Raw genomic sequence first — 15,790 nt, 5'->3', positions numbered from 1 at the left:
CAATAAATGTCTACAGCAACAGCACCATCCTGGCAAAAAAAAAAAAAAAATGTGCTGTTCAAAATTTGTCTAACTTTATATATAGGTCTATCAACACATTAACACATTATATTGAAGTTAGCTGTGTGCCCACTTTCATCTCTCACTAGACTGTAGAATTCCCTGAGAATATTCTATGATTGGGGTCTGTTCCCAGAAGATATCCTGGAGCTTAAGGCACAGTAGCAGCTCAGTCGATGTTGGCTGCATTGATTTAACACTTCCTCCTGCCTCATCTACTCCCTCTTACCCAATACTCCCCACACACCCCAGGCCGCACATGCTGAATCCCTATGTGTCTTCCCTAATGCAGTCTTTACCCCAAGCATCTCTTCCTACTCTGCCTTATATCTCTGTAAATGTCCCTGCCATTCCCCCAGGCTTCCACAAATCCTCCTTCTGCATTGCTGGCCTTCTGCCTCCCCCCAGCATCTCAGGCTACCCAAACAACCACTAGATCTGATCCTTTCGCCTCCTAAGTAATTTCTTATGTAGTGAGCTTCCCTCTATTCCTACTGCAACTGCCTGGGTGTAGGCCGCCATCATCTCTTCCCTTGACCAACACAAACACTGCCTTAACAGTTTCCTCTTCCTCCACATTTGCATCCCTATCCAAAAGGAAGAATGGTCTTCCCAAAAGGCAATCTGACCAAGACACACCTTGCTTACAGCCTTTCAATTTGCAAAGGGGCCTGCTGCACAGGTTCGCTCATCCTTGCCTCACTCTATACACATCCCACCCTATCTCCCAGCCACGCAGAGCAGTTTTCCGTGCCCCAAACTTATCTGCCTCTTTCTTGGAGAACTGTCTTCTTCTAATGCACCCCCACCTTCATTATGTTAATTTCACCAATGTCACTTCTTCCAAGAAGACTTCAGATTAGTTAGATAAGGCAGTTTTCCTTTAAATGCCTGTAAGAATCCAATTTTTCCATCATGGTACTTGTCTTAGTCAAACTAGGCTGCTATAGCAAAAATGGCATAAACTGGATGACTTAAAAAAAATATTTACTTCTTATAGATCTAGGGATTGGAAAGTCCAAGGTCAAGGTGCAGGCAGATTCGGTGTCTGGGGAGGGTCCTCTTCCTGGTTCATAGATGATGTCTTCTCTTGTGTCTTCATGGGGCAGAGGGAGAAAGAGAGTTCTCTGGGATCTCTTTCAAAAGGACACTAATCCCATTCATGAGAGCTCCACCCACATGACCTAATTACCTCCCGAAGGCCCCGCTTCCTAATACTATCACATAGGAGTTAGGATTTCAACATATTAATTTGGGAGAGGATGCAAAGATTCAGTTCATAATAGTTCTTATTACATGGGCTTGTTTAAAACTCTGCCCCAACTAAGCTAAGTGACCCTTGTTTCTAAACCAAAATAGTTGACTGAGTCATCCTGTTTCATCAAATCCTTGAAAGGTCACTTCATTGCCTCCAGATGTGGGCATGCCCAGCTGCCCCTCAAGCCTCATCTCTTAGTGCTCCCCATAGCTCTCACCATTCCCAGTTATAAACAGAGCTTCACCCATGCAGAACTAGCTCACACATCTTTGCATCCATTTCTTCTTTTGCCTGGCCAATTTCCTCACTTTCCTTCTTGTCAATCAAACACCAACACCCATCCTCCAACACCCATCTTGAGTATTCTTTCTTCTGTGAAGCCTTTCAGGTCTCTCTCTCCATTGGGTAGGTTTGACTCCCTTTCCAACCATGACCTCATGTTATTCACATAACTATCTATTACTTATCTCATGACATTTCTTGTCTGCACTGTACTACAAACTTTTCAAGGGTAGTGACAAGGTCTGATTCAGCTTTCTTTTCCCAAGGCCTGCCACATATAAAGAAGATGTTCAATACATATTCACTGAACAAAGAAAGAATGGACAGTGAAAGCTTCTGTGCATTCTTCAGGGCTCTACAGTTGTTACCTCCAGTTATTCTGTCTCCCATGAAATACAATAGATCAGATTGCTCTATTTTCTGAGCTTTGGACAAGAATAGCCATATGATCTTTTATAGTAGATTCTCAGCATCTAAAGAGCAGGGCAAAGCCTTGGTCTCTTTGTCTCTACCTCCATGCCTTGCACATAGAAGAGCTTGATATACTTTTGCTAATGGATTGTTATTGCTCAATCTATTCCTTCTTGATGCAGCAACTTAGTGAAAAAAATGTTAAAAGAAAGCCTCTTCAGAAATCAAACTAAAATCACACAATGTTCTTTTCTAAAAATAACATTGTCCCCAAAACACTCAAGGCAGAAGCTGTGTGTTTTCTCTTCTCCTATTAATGAGAGAAAGATGCGACTTCCTCCGTTTTCATTTTGTCTGCGTCAACTCGCTGCTGCCTGGAGATTTGCGGCTGTTGTTTCAAGAAAGATCAAGTGACAACAGGAGATGGATCATCTCCTTGATTAAAAAGGGGCACTCAGAAACATGAGCCTCCTCAGATTCAAGGAGGAGAGGGTTATTTCACAGCTAGTGCCTCCTTCAGAAGCACGAAACTCCAGGAGCAGCTGAGGCTGGTGCTGCCCTATCCAGGTCTGCTCATACAGCACTTCTGATGCACTGACACATCAATGGAGCAGAGTCACAAAGGCCTAGAATTTATCATTGATTGACTCAAGATCACCTTTAGAGAGACAGTTAAAAGATTGGTATGGTGTAGTCAGACCAACCTGCATTCAAATCCAGCTCTAACAGTTACTAGTAGCCTTGCTAAGCCTTGGTTTTATCATTTGGAGAAAGAGGGTTATAATAACTGACTGAGTGAAGTTGCTGATGTGTTTGAATGAGATAACACAAAGTATGTAGCACTGCCTGTTCCTTGGTGCTTATTAATGGCAACCACTATCCTTAAGCAGCCAGAAGCCCTTCTGTCATAATAGCTACCAATTGGTGAACACTTACTGTGTGCTAAATACTATGCTAATGGTTTTTATATTGGTTATATTAGTTATTTTTTACTTATAAATTTTATAACAGCCCTTTAAGCAGATATTATCCTTATTTTATAGTTGAAGAAACTAGATTTCTAGAAGGCTAAGTGATTTAATCTCACCCCACTGTTGAGGTAGTCTTTTTAGCAAAATAATGTGCCCCCTTTCCCATTGTCCCGTGCCTCTGTTTTCTATCCTAAAAGGAGTGAGATGTGGTCAGGCCCCTGAATCCCATCCACATCTCACAAATTCTAGAGGGATTTGTGATGCAGAGACAGGCTGGCCCAATGAATTCTCATTAATGCTACTCATTAATTCAGGTTTTAGCCTCACCTTTCTCCTACACTGGCCCTACTTTTGAGATTCAGTAGCCCCTTTTCATCACTGCAGCTCAAGAGCATTGGTGCTCAGGTCTTCCTACTCCAGTGGAGGAAGAAGAACAGAGCAGAAAATCCCCCCATGTCATCACCATCAACCTAGAAGAGAACCGGCCTCAGTTGTCTTCTCCACATCCCTTTTGCCATAGACAGCACCCTGCCTTAGGCTTCCAGGGACTAAAGTGTCTGCCAAGCAGAAAAGACCCCCAGGCCCTATCTTGTCCCCACTAGACTCATAGACAGAGAGACCCACTAGCACATCCCCCTTCAACAAAAACTAACCCTTCCTTTTTTCCTCCCACTAAATATTCCCCACCTAGCACAGTGGTTTTTGTGTTTATCATTCAATCCTTAATCCATCAATGAGTCTTTTCCCTGGGCAGGAGTCGTGGAAGATGGAAACAGGCCTGGAGCTCCCTCTAGAGGTTTCAATGCAACCAGTACACAAGATCCAGCAAGGGAAATGGCCAGGGGCAATGTTCCATTCATATCGCTGAAGGAGTGGATTCAAACCAGCATATGCTTCCCCTGAGAAAATGAACCAGGGCCAAAGGGCAATCCCAACCACCCCCTCCAAGTGACAGACACAGAGATGATTGCTCTCTTCAATGAGAGGACAGGTGACTTCAGCCCCATGGAGCCTCCAGCACCACAGCAGAACAAAGCAGCAGAGCACAGAAAGACAGGAAGCAGCAGATGAGCCAGCCAGCCTCCAGGCCTGAGCTCCGAGCCCCCACCAGCCTCCAGAGATGGGAAAGGGGAGAGAGATGCTTCCTCCTGGCACCAAACATCAACCAGTGAAACATACCTGTACCCAAGGTGATAGCCTGCCTGGTGCCCAGCCCTGGATGGGGACAGTGGCTTCCTGCCTCAGATAAACAAACAAAAACAGTGCTAGAATAAAGCAAGTTGATGTCTGGAAAATCACTGGCTCTATTTCCCGCCCATGTGCCCAGCCCATGCCTAAGAAATTTTTGGTGCTTTTTGGTAAATTCATTTTGGAAAAGTGGTGAATGAGTACACACCTAACAGCTGCCTAAGGTTGGCCAAACCAGGAGGTGCTTTCATTACCTAGAATAAAGCGTACTTGTTGTGGGTAGAATCGTATCCCCCAAGAGACAGAATCTATTCTGAACTCTTAGTGCCTATGAATGGGACCTCATTCAGGACCAGGGTCTTTGTAGTTGTAACCAAGTCAAGAGGCGGTCATCCTGGATGACCACAGGCCATGAAGACACATGAGAGAACACCGTGTGACTAGAGGCAAAGACTGGTGTCTCTAAAGCCAAAGGACACCAGGAATTTATGGCAGCCACAAAAAAAATGAAAAAATAAAAAATGGAGTTCCCGCTGTGGCTCAGTGGTAATGAACCCAACTAGTATCCATGAGGATGTGGGTTCAATCCCTGGCCTTGCCCAGTGGGTTAAGGATGCAGTGTTGCCATGAGCTGTGGTGTAGGTCACAGATGCGACTCGGATCCGGCGTTTCTGGGGCTGTTGTAGGCTGGCAGCTGTAGCTCTGATTTGACCCCTAGCCTGGGAACCTCCTTGTGCCACAGGTGCAGCCCTAAAAAGACCAAAAAAAAAAAAAAAAGAAAGAAAAAAGAAAAAAAAGAAAGAAAGAGAGAGAATTTCTGGCAGCCGCCAGAAGATGGAAGAAAGGCAAAGAAGGATACTTCCGTGGAGGGAACATGGCTCTGCAGGCACCTTCTTTTTTTCTTATTTTCTTTTCAGGGCTGCACCTGCAGCATGTGGAAGTTCCCAGGCTAGGGGTTGAACCAGAGCTGCAGCTGAGGCCACAGCCACAGCCTTAGCAACACCAGATCTGAGCCACATCTGTGACCTACACCAAAGCTTATGGCAACACCAGATCCTTAACCCCCTCAGCGAGGTCAGGGATTGAACCTGCATGCTCACAGAGGCAACATTGGGTCTTTAACCCACTGAGCCACAATGGAAACCCCTCTAAAGATGACTTGACTGCAGACTTCTAGCCTCCACTGCTGTGAGAGAATAAATTTTCTGTTACTTTAAGTCATTCAGTGTATGGTAACTTGATATGGCTGCTCTAGCAAACTCATACTTCAGTCTTTTTTCAGCCTGGTGAAACAAAAATGTCAGGGCACTCACAGAAAAGACTTTATACTCCTTATTTTTCCCCCCAACGAGTCAAACAACACCCAGTTATTATTTGCTCTGCTCCCAGCTTTCTGCCTGAAGATAAGACTTTTCAATCACCCAATGGTTCTGGGCCTCTGAATTTGCGCACCTTGGAGGGAGGAGTGGCTGGTCACTTGAGCTAAGCTCTGCAGGCCCCACAGGGCTGCTGTTCTAAGGATGAGGTGAGAGGAGAGAAAGCAGATCTAATGGACACACTTCAATGCCCTCATGTAGAACAGCAGTGATCTCCCTAAACTTTTTTATAAATTGTTGTTATTATAGATTTACAATGTTCTGTCAATTTCTGTAGTACAGCAAAGTGACCCAGTCATACATATTCGTTTTCTCACAATATCCTCCATCATGTTCCATCACAAGTGACTAGATATAGTTCCCTGCACTATACAGCATGATCTCATTGCTTATCCACTCTAAATGCAATAGTTTGCATCTACTAACCCCAAACTTTCAGTCCATCCCACTCCCTCCCCTTGCCTAACCTTTTTGTAAAAGTATATTTTGAAAAGGCGGGCATATTTCCCCACAATCCGGGTCACTTTAGACATTACACGCTCTCTTGCCTAGTTGCAGAAATAGCTTATCTTTGCTTAAGGACAATAAACCATCCTCATGGTCTGTTAATCTCATCTGCTGCCCAGGAGAGGGGAAAATTATCACGTGGAAGTGATAGAAGGTCTCAACGCCCCCTACAGGGATTATTCTCAGGGACTTCCCTACAAAGGAGCTTGTGGAGAGAGGAACAGTCCCTTTTTGTCCTTAGACCCATGATATCCAGCACCAGGAGGGGCCTCCGGCAGGTTCTCTTAGAACCTCTGGGGACAAGGCGGCGGGGGGGGGTGGTGGAAAGGTGCTCCTAAGTGGCAGGATCTGAAACCTCAAGAGTCTCCTGTTCTATGCTCCTCCTACCAAAGTCTGTAAAGACACGAGGAGAATCTTTCCTCTGAATTGCCTGTATCCGCTAACATCACCTCAGGGTTAAATTCTCTATAAAACCCCATTCATACAATGCCTGGGCTTCCATCAAGCCAGCTGTACAGCCCAAGACCACATGTTTGAAAAATTCCTTTTGCTTAAGGGAACAAGGTCAGGCGAACACAGCATTGTTCAAACCTCCTTCCCTCCCTCCAGATAAATTGCTGCTAGTCAGCCTGGCTCTTCTCAATCTCTTCCGTCGGCATTGACCTTGGGTCTCTGTATTTGCTGACTCTCTAGTTTGCCTGACCTGTTTTCTTCCCAATAGTGTTCCTGGAAAACCCCCACATAGCCCAAGCCCCAGCATTTTCTCTGCTCAGGTCTCTCAGCATTCATCCTGCTAACTATGACATCTGCAGAGTGGGATGGCGGCTCCACCCCATCCCAATTCGATACAGAAGTCTCCGCTTTGACTCAGGAAGGGAGTAATCCCAAGAGAGCAGTTCTCTTTACCCTCTGGGTTCTCCAAGGGTCCTCCTTGGATGGAGCCTTTGACCAACCATGCAAGCAGTGAAACCAGACATGGTTTTCTCTTATCACATCATTTAGATTTTCAGGGGACTCTGAGCCTTTAAGAAAACTGCCTGGGCCAGACTCTAGAGAAATGCTTTATATGCTTGGCTAAACTTGGTGATGATTAGAAGAAGATAATCAGAATGAAAAAAAAAGAGAGAGAAAAAAAAAGAAGGGAAATGGGAGAGAAGGTAGGAATAGCTGCTTTTCCTGGAGAAAAGAGCTGGGGAAAGAGCTAGGAATTGCACTTTTTATCTGTTGGGGAGAAGGAAGTTCAGACTCCAGTAGGGGGAAGGGCAGGTGGTAGCAAGTCCAAACATCCTGAAGTGCTCTCATGGAAACCCTACAAAAGATCTACACACATATAAATACACACACACGCTCACTCACACACACACATGCACACGCATATGTCCTAGCTTAAGCATCCAGACCATTTGGATCTCTGGGTTCTAGAAGATGAGGTTCAGCCTAATGACCTGGAAATGAGGTAGACCTGAGGTTAGTGGTAGGAAAAGAGCTGGAGCAAATGCAGATTAAAAATGACAGACGGTTTGTGAGGGCCGATGAAAGGGTCGCTAGAATTCACCAACAACGTGCATCATCCCATTACCACAACAATGACATCAAAATCCCAGGAGTATCTGGGAGGAGACCATCTCCAAACCCCGTGCAATACGCTTCTGAAATGAGCTGATAATGACAGCTTTTCCATCTATGGAGAGGGATTTGGTAAGATTACATAAAACAACGGTTGTTAAGAAGCTTCAGAAAGTACCAATCCCAAGCAAGTAGAAAGGGTTAGAAAATTCTCATGACAACCCCACCACCACCACCACCTACTATAAAGCTTACTTCTGGGAGGAAATGGGGCTTTTCAAATTTTAGGTGTGGGTGGGGTTAACCAAAGAGCTTGCAGAATGAGTCACCTCACAATCAGATGACCTGATTGTACAAGTTCAGGTGACATTGTACTTGATGATGGCAGGTAGAATTTCCTCCAAATCACAGAAATGTGAGCAAGAAGAACACACAGCAAAAGCTCAGTCACAGTGGGGTCAGGTGAAGGACAATTGATGGGGAGTCAGGACTAGATTGGCACACCAGGTGTGGCAAAGCATGGGCCTGTGTGGACTGTCATTGTGCCTACTTGCTCCCTTATGATATAAAAATGTCTAAGCTCCTTCTGTGGCACAATGGGATTGGCGGTGTCTTGGAAGAGCTGGGGCACAGGTTCAATCCCCAGCCCGGCACAGTGGGTTAAGGATCCAGATCTGACCTTGCTGCACCTGCAGCTTAGGTCAAGATTGCAGCTTGGATCTGATCCCTGGCCCGGGAGCTCCATATGCCACGGGGAGGCCAAAGATGAAATTTTAAAAAATTAAAAAAATAAAAGCATCACTTCTTGTTCTCATACCCTTGTGGAATTTTATGTGTGCATGTGGGCATGTGTTGCAATGCTTATGGGAAAAGCAGGGCCCAGCTTGTGCTGAACCCTGGATTTTGCTTTACTCTTTCCCAACAGCAACACATTTTCATAAAAATCTTAGTGTGTTGTCTTCTTTATTGAGCTTACAAGAGCAGGCTCACGCCGAAGGAAGAGGAACTCTACATCACAGGGGACTCGGAGCATGCCTTCATGCTAGCGCTCCTGTATTCATGGAACACCCATTGAGTGATTATTCCTCTGACCTTCTGCAGGCCCACTGGCATCTCAGCTGTGCATTCTCTGACCAACCAGAAGAGAAGGTACACTTGAATTCCAGGGTTCTGGATTGAGGGAAAAGTGTGGGCCCCCACTGAGCTTCCACTAACTGCAAATGTTAGTGAGATGCCAACGCTGGGAGTTTGAGCAGTGGTCCTGTTCTCTCCCTGGAAGATGTATGTTGGGGGAAGGGTCACCTGGACAGAAAGTCATGAAGATGCAGTCGTTAATTAAGAAACCATTTAGGGAGTTCCCGTCATGGCACACTGGAAACGAATTCAACTAGGAACCATGAGGTTGCAGATTCGGTTTCGGGCCTTGCTCAGTGAGTTAAGGATCCGGCCTTGCCATGATCTGATGTTGTTGTGGCTGTGTTGTAGGCCAGAAGCTGTAGCTCCGATTGGTCGCCTAGCCTGGGAAACTCCATATCCAGCAAGTGCAGCCCTAAAAAGCAAAAAAAAAAAGAAAAGAAGAAAGAAACCATTTAGGTTTGAGTCTTTACTAGTTCAAAAATAAGCCTATCATGAATTGGGCTTATTATGGACTCAAGTACACAAGATGGGACAACTTGATATACCTTTAGACCCCAACTTGATTTTCTCCAGAAAACTTTTGCAGTCAGATTCCTCAGCAAAGGCAACTAATCCTTAGAGGGTCTGTGTGTGTCTGTGTGTGCATGTGCGTGCACAAATGTCCTGCCTTATGCCAAGGCAATGACTTGGAAAAGATTAACTTTCCTTCCCCAACATATAGTCTGACCTTGGCTCAGCATCCCAGTCTCTGCAGCTCTGAGGTTCACCCAAAGGAATGTGACATACGGAGACATCATCCTGATTCACAAGTCTGGCGAGGGCACCCCTCCCACCCTTACTCTATTAAGGTGGGCTGTGTAACCTTGGCTAAGTTACCTACCCTCTCTGGGCCTCAGTTTCCTGTAAAACAAGGTGGTAACTGCACATAGCTCCAAGAGTGGGTTGAGAATTCAATCAGATACTTCGTGTAAATCATTTAGTACAATGCCTGAATTTTAAAAAGGGTGAAAACAATGTTATCCCTGCATTAATAGTGATCCCTGTATCACTATTATTATCATTGTTATTAAGATTCTTGGAGTTCCCGTCGTGGTGCAGTGGTTAACGAATCCGACTAGGAACCATGAGGTTGCGGGTTCGGTCCCTGCCCTTGCTCAGTGGGTTAAGGATCCGGCGTTGCCGTGAGCTGTGGTGTAGGTTGCAGACACAGCTCGGATCCCGTGTTGCTGTGGCTCTGGCGTAGGCCGGTGGCTACAGCTCCGATTCAACCCCTAGCCTGGGAACCTCCATATGCCGCGGGAGCGGCCCAAGAAATAGCAACAACAACAACAACAAAAGACAAAAAAAAAAAAAAAAAAGATTCTTATACAGGGTTAGTAGATGCAAACTATTTCATTTGGAATGGATAAGCAATAAGAGTCTGCTGTATAGCCGAAGGAACTATGTCTGATGACTTGTGATGGAACATGTTGAAGGATAATGTGAAAAAAAATAATGTGTATATATATATATATATATATATATATATATATATATATGTATGACTGGGTCACTTAGCTGTACAGCAGAAATTGACAGAACACTGTAAATCAATGGCAATTTTTAAAAAAATTTAAAGACTCTTATAGTGTTCCATACTCCCACATCAATACACATTCTATCAGGCTACTGACAGATGGTATTTACTTGTGAATTTCTTGTGTATTTACTTGTCAGAATGTCCCACTAAGAAGAACTCCATGAAGGCAAGGTCTGGGCCTGTCTCCTTCACCACTCCGCTCCCAGTTCTTTGCTGAGTGCTTGGCTTTCAACAGTACTTGGTACGCATCCTCTTGGATGACGGAACGGTTTGAGGCAGTGGTTTTCAACCCCAGCTGCCCTTCATAGTCACCTGGGTAGCTGTAGAAATCTTGACTTCCGCCCCATATCCAGAAATTCTGATTCAGTTGATCCAGATTGAGGTCTTGACATGAACCACTTTTAAAAAAGCCCCCATGGATTTTCCTGGGCAGCTTGGGTCGAGGCCACTTCAGAGTCTCAAACATCAGCCAGGCCGGTGGCTTCCAAGTTTTTTATTTTATTTAACAGTAAAAATATTTTTTTTTTCACAACCAGTTCTTAGGTTGAAACCTGCTTCATGAGGAGTTCCTGCTGTGGATCAGCAGGCTAAGAACCCAGTTGGTATCTATGAGGATCCCTGACCTCACTCAGTCCGTTAAGGATCCAGTGTTGCTGTGAGCTGCAATGTAGGTGGAAGACGTGGCTTGGATCTGGCCTTGCTGTGGCTGCCGTGTAGGCCAGCAGCTGCAGCTCTGATTTGGCACCTAGGCCGGGATCCTCCATATGCTATGGGTACAGCCCTAAAAAAAGAGGGGAGGGGAGGGGAGGGGAGGGGAGGGGAGGGGAGGGGAGGGGAGGGGAGGGGAGGGGAGGGGAGGGAAGGGAAGGGAAGGGAGAGAAAAGAAAAGAAAAGAAAAGAAAAGAAAAGAAAAGAAAAGAAAAGAAAAGAAAAGAAAAGAAAAGAAAAGAAAAGAAAAGAAAAGAAAAATGAAACCTGCTGCATGAAAGCGAATGAAGCAGAGTGTCCCTGGAGGAGCTGGGGGGGGCAGGCCCTGAGGGTCTCCCTCCAGCCACTTGGCTCCAAGGTGGTTCCCAAAGCCAGCAAGTCCCTAGGGACACAACTAGCTGGCATGAGAAGCATCGAGCCCTGAATTCTAAACAGTGACTTCCCACCACACCACACTGCCGGCCGCGCTTCAGCTCCATGCAACGGAGTGTAATCGTCACCCTGAAACTTGGCCTAAGACAAAAAACTGCAACTGTTTTCCTATTATAGCCAAATGCAGACCCTCTCAGCCCTCTGTGAAAATCATTTGCAGGCCTTGCAGAGTAGGAGAGGGAAAATAACGCCTAAAAGGTATAAATAATTCAAGGCTGAGTTTATTCATGATGCTGTGTTTTCTCCAGGCAGTGGTTTGTATAATCTCTCTTACACCGCCAGCCGGGCTGCCTCCGCAGCATTTATTACTGCAGACAACCCGTTAGAAGCTGTTTTGATTTATGCATCCACATTCTATTATGAAGGTGAGTTAGAGCACGCAGCGGTTTCTGCCGCTGACATCTCAGGAAGAAGGGGGAAAGAGAAAGGGAAGGAAAAGAATTGAGAAAAGTCAATCTGCCAGTCTAAGGAGAGCTAGAGAAATGCACCTATGTACTATTATAAAAATTCAGTCAGTTATCTGGCAAACCTATACACACACACACACACACACACACACACACTCACACACCTGCATGAGGCAAAAAATGTTTCTCAATCATTTACTAAGTGCCAGCTTCCTCTTAGGTGATAGAGACACATGGGTGAATTTAAACAGAATCTCTGCTTTTATATAACATTTAACATGTTCCTGCCAATGTGATCCTGGTGAAATGATGCTACCACCACCTCTCTCTCCCTAGTAATGCTTAGCACACATGTCAGCTACTCCATCTGTTGAATGAGTGAGTGAATCCAAGGTGAAGAATAAGATGACTCCATGTTGCAAGGTCACTTGTTAGTTCCATGAGAAAAACTATGCAAAACCTCATGTACCCATAAGTCTTTATTGCTCCTGTCTCTAGGATGTTAGTCTGGCTAGCTCTGTTCATCTTTGCTTGGCTCACTCAAAGAGCTTAGAGATGGCTGGTGGGCCGCTAAGCAGGTCAACCTCCTCTGGGACAAACATGGCACTTCAGCTCTGCTCCAGGGTCTCTCTATCCAGTAATCCACAGCGTGACCTTATGGTCATGGCAGGGAGAAACCCACTGGCCTCTTGAGGTCTAGGCTTGGAATTAAGGAACCATTACATCTAATGGATTCTATTGGCAAAAACAAGTCACAGGCCCAGCACAAATTCAAGGTGTAAAAGATTCCATCTTTAATAAGAGGATATCAGCAAAATCACCTAGTAAAAAACAAGGCTAAAGGGGTGAAGAACTGAAGCCACAATTGCAATTGGCCAGAGGCACTCAGCAAATTAGTACAAAGCTATGCCTGGAACTAACCTCCTGAGAAAAGTCTACTGTCCTTTCCAGTGATGCCCAAGGGCATTCAGACTCAGGCCCTGAACAAGTCTCCTTGGTAAGTTTAGGAAGAAAGTATGGGTGTGTCTGAAAACACTCCAGTGTGTCCTGAGTGTCCCCTTAACTTTGTCACTGACTGCTTCACCTGGATACCACCTGGGGTTGGCACCTGCCTCTGATCCCCTCTTGTTCTTTCTGCTCCCTTTTTAACCCATCACCAGAGGAGACAAGGTGTGCTTATAGTAAAACAACGAGACAGAATTTCAGCTGCAATGTATGAAGACTTACAAGTCCCAGGTCCTGTGCTAAAGAATTTTGCACACATTATCTCATTGAATTGTTACAAAGGCTCTATGAATTAGTGATAATTATCCCTCATTTTACCATTAAAAATAGAAAAATACTAAGAGATTAAGTCACTGTCCATATTTTAACAACTAGTATATAATCAAGTCAGATTTCAAATCTAGTTCATTTGAATCAGAGACTACATTTCTAACCGTTAAATGTACCATTCCTTGATTCCAAAGAGTCTTCTTCACTAAACCATAAGACTCACCTTGGCAAAGAATTATACTTTCTTTAATTTTTTGTTTGTTTGTTTGTTTTCTTGGGTTTTTGTTTGTTTTGTTTTTGTTTTTCTCTTTTTGACTCTTCTAGGGCCACTCCCGTGGCATATGGAGGTTCCCAGGCTAGGGGTCTAATCCAAGCTGTAGCTGCCAGCCTACACCAGAGCCACAGCAATGCGGGATCCGAGCCGCGTCTGTGACCTACACCACAGCTCACGGCAACACTGGATCCTTAACCCACTGAGCAAGGCCAGCGATAGAACCCACAAGCTCATGGCTCCTATTCAGATTCGTTAACCACTGAGCCACGACGGGAACTCCTAATTTTTTTTTTTTTATTAAAGTACAGTTGATTTACAGTATTGTGACAATTTCTGCATAGTGGCCCAGTCATACATATACATACATTCTTTTTCTTACATTATTTTCCATCATGTTCTATCCCAAGAGTTCGGATAGAGTTCCCTGTGCTGTACAGCAGGACCTCATTGCTTATCCATTCTAAATGGAATAGTTTGCATCTACTAACCCCAAACTCTCAGTCCATCCCACTCCTTCCCCTGCCCCTCTCCCTCTTGACAAGCACATCTGTTTTTTTATATCTGTGGGTCTATCTCTGTTTTATAGATAGGTTCATTTGTGCCATATTTTAGATTCCATATATAAGTGATATGATATAAAAATGACCACTTTCTTAAAGTGAAAAGACCATGACCTTCTGTCCTGTGACGGCTAATCAAACACTGGAAAGGAAAGGTCCAAGTTTATACAACATCTTGGGTTACTTTCCTCTGGGGACAAGGAGTTTGGGGCTGTGGGGACAGGTTGTTGCACTTTCCATCTTGTACAATTTCCACCACCTCCCACCAGAATTCCCAGGCTTTGTTAGAGTGACTGTTCATGAGACCATAGATTCCATTCCTCTTTGAATTCAACATAATGTGTACTGTAATTTGCCAGCTCAGGCAGGCACTAATAAGCCTTTGGGTAATTCCCTGCAGTAGGTCAGAAAGAAGTCTTGTTCTGAACCAGAGAGAAGGTACGAGAATCCCATCCACCTTAGTGCAAAAGTACTGAGCTCCTACACAAGTACCTTGCCGGGGACCAACGGCAGAGCATGATTAGGGGAACGAATGGCAGCTCATTCCAAAGTCGAGCTGTGGAAGGGCTCTGTGCTTCCTAAAGAAGAGTGTCTGATCAATCCCTACCCTCCACAGGGTGTGTCCAGCATCCCTTCTTACCTCTGTCTGACATTCAAACCCAAAGGGCAGTGGATAAATGGAAATGTACCACCGGAGCCATAGGTTCCCAGGTTTGTGATGGTTTCAGGGCAGAACCCTAGTGAAAGCTGAAATCAAGATCATGTCTTAGGTTTGAAGCCCTGAGAGGATGCCAGTGATTCTGGAGAAGAAAAAGAGACATATAACTGGTTAATAATCAGACTTTTGGTGCATTTATCCAGACAACTGTGTAGGGGAGAATGACAGACCTGCCTCACGCCACTGCTCTAAGGAGCTAATTCAGTGGGCGCAGCTTGCTTTGGGGAGGAACAATAATCCTCAATAGGAGTGTGCTTACCAATTAGAGAAAATCGGGAAGAGGGCATACTATGTCCAAACACAAGGAAGAGTAGAGGTTGACACCCTGTCTTTAAGGCACAGGGGCCTCCCACCTGCAGAGGATCAACTCCAGCTGATAACGTGTAGGTCTCCCTCAGATGCCCCCTTGGAGATTCACCCTCAGCTTCCTGTGTCTTAAGTCGTCCTCTTTCTTGGCAACCCACTCTTTTTTGTGTGGGGGCTAGAAAAAGGAGTCAAAGCTATCTTTTATAGTGTCCACTTGACCTTCAGAAAGTTGGTGCATCTTTGCCATGACAACTAGAGGAACAGGCTGTTCCATGGATGTCCTTTCTCCATCCTGCTCTCTCACTAATGCCCCTTTTTTTTTTAACTTAGGCGAAAACACAGCAAATCAACAAAGCTGTTGTCTCATGAGATGGCCAGCCAGAGAATGTGGTTAGCCCTTCTACAAGTGTTCTCAATATTTACAAGTTATTTCCTTGGAAAGCCCCTTCCAGATCTCAAAGACTCCCTATCTAGCTCTTGAATATGCTGGAGCCCACCATTTCTACTCAACAGTCATATTACCCCATTCTCCTCTCCTTAGGCTTCCCCCCACCCGAGGTGAGGATGGTGCTGGGTGATGGTCAATGGTAGCAGTACCAGTTTAACCACCTCTTCCTAAGGCTTGAAGAGAGGTGTTTGGCTCTGTTTAGACTGTGTGGCACTTACTGTTTCTTTGTTCACATTTTTTATTTGCTAATTCTGGAGTAATAAGAAAAGTCCCACTTACCTTTTATGTATTTACAACACACACGCAGACAGACATACACCAACACCT

General features: G+C 45.0%; 1 protein-coding gene across 4 annotated transcripts in view; it reads right to left on the bottom strand.

The window, feature by feature from the left end:
* The window catches only part of LOC110262057 (uncharacterized), a 333,859-nt gene that overhangs the window by 69,683 nt on the left and 248,386 nt on the right, over nucleotides 1-15,790 (bottom strand). For 2 of the 4 annotated variants that reach the window (XR_014813631.1, XM_084973854.1), the window contains one exon: nucleotides 13,801-14,791. The gene's annotated coding sequence lies outside the window, so the exon portion shown is untranslated. Of the gene's footprint in view, nucleotides 1-1,634; nucleotides 4,219-13,800; nucleotides 14,792-15,790 lie in introns of those variants that run through there. The other 2 variants (XR_014813630.1, XR_014813627.1) reach the window with 2 other exon arrangements.

Source organism: Sus scrofa, chromosome 8, assembly GCF_054392235.1.
Source record: "Sus scrofa isolate SSC_HxYL_T2T_F1_AM1 chromosome 8, Sscrofa_HxYL_maternal_Yorkshire_Landrace_v2.0, whole genome shotgun sequence".
Classification (NCBI taxonomy): domain Eukaryota; kingdom Metazoa; phylum Chordata; class Mammalia; order Artiodactyla; family Suidae; genus Sus; species Sus scrofa.
This window is presented reverse-complemented; position numbering and strand designations above follow the sequence as displayed.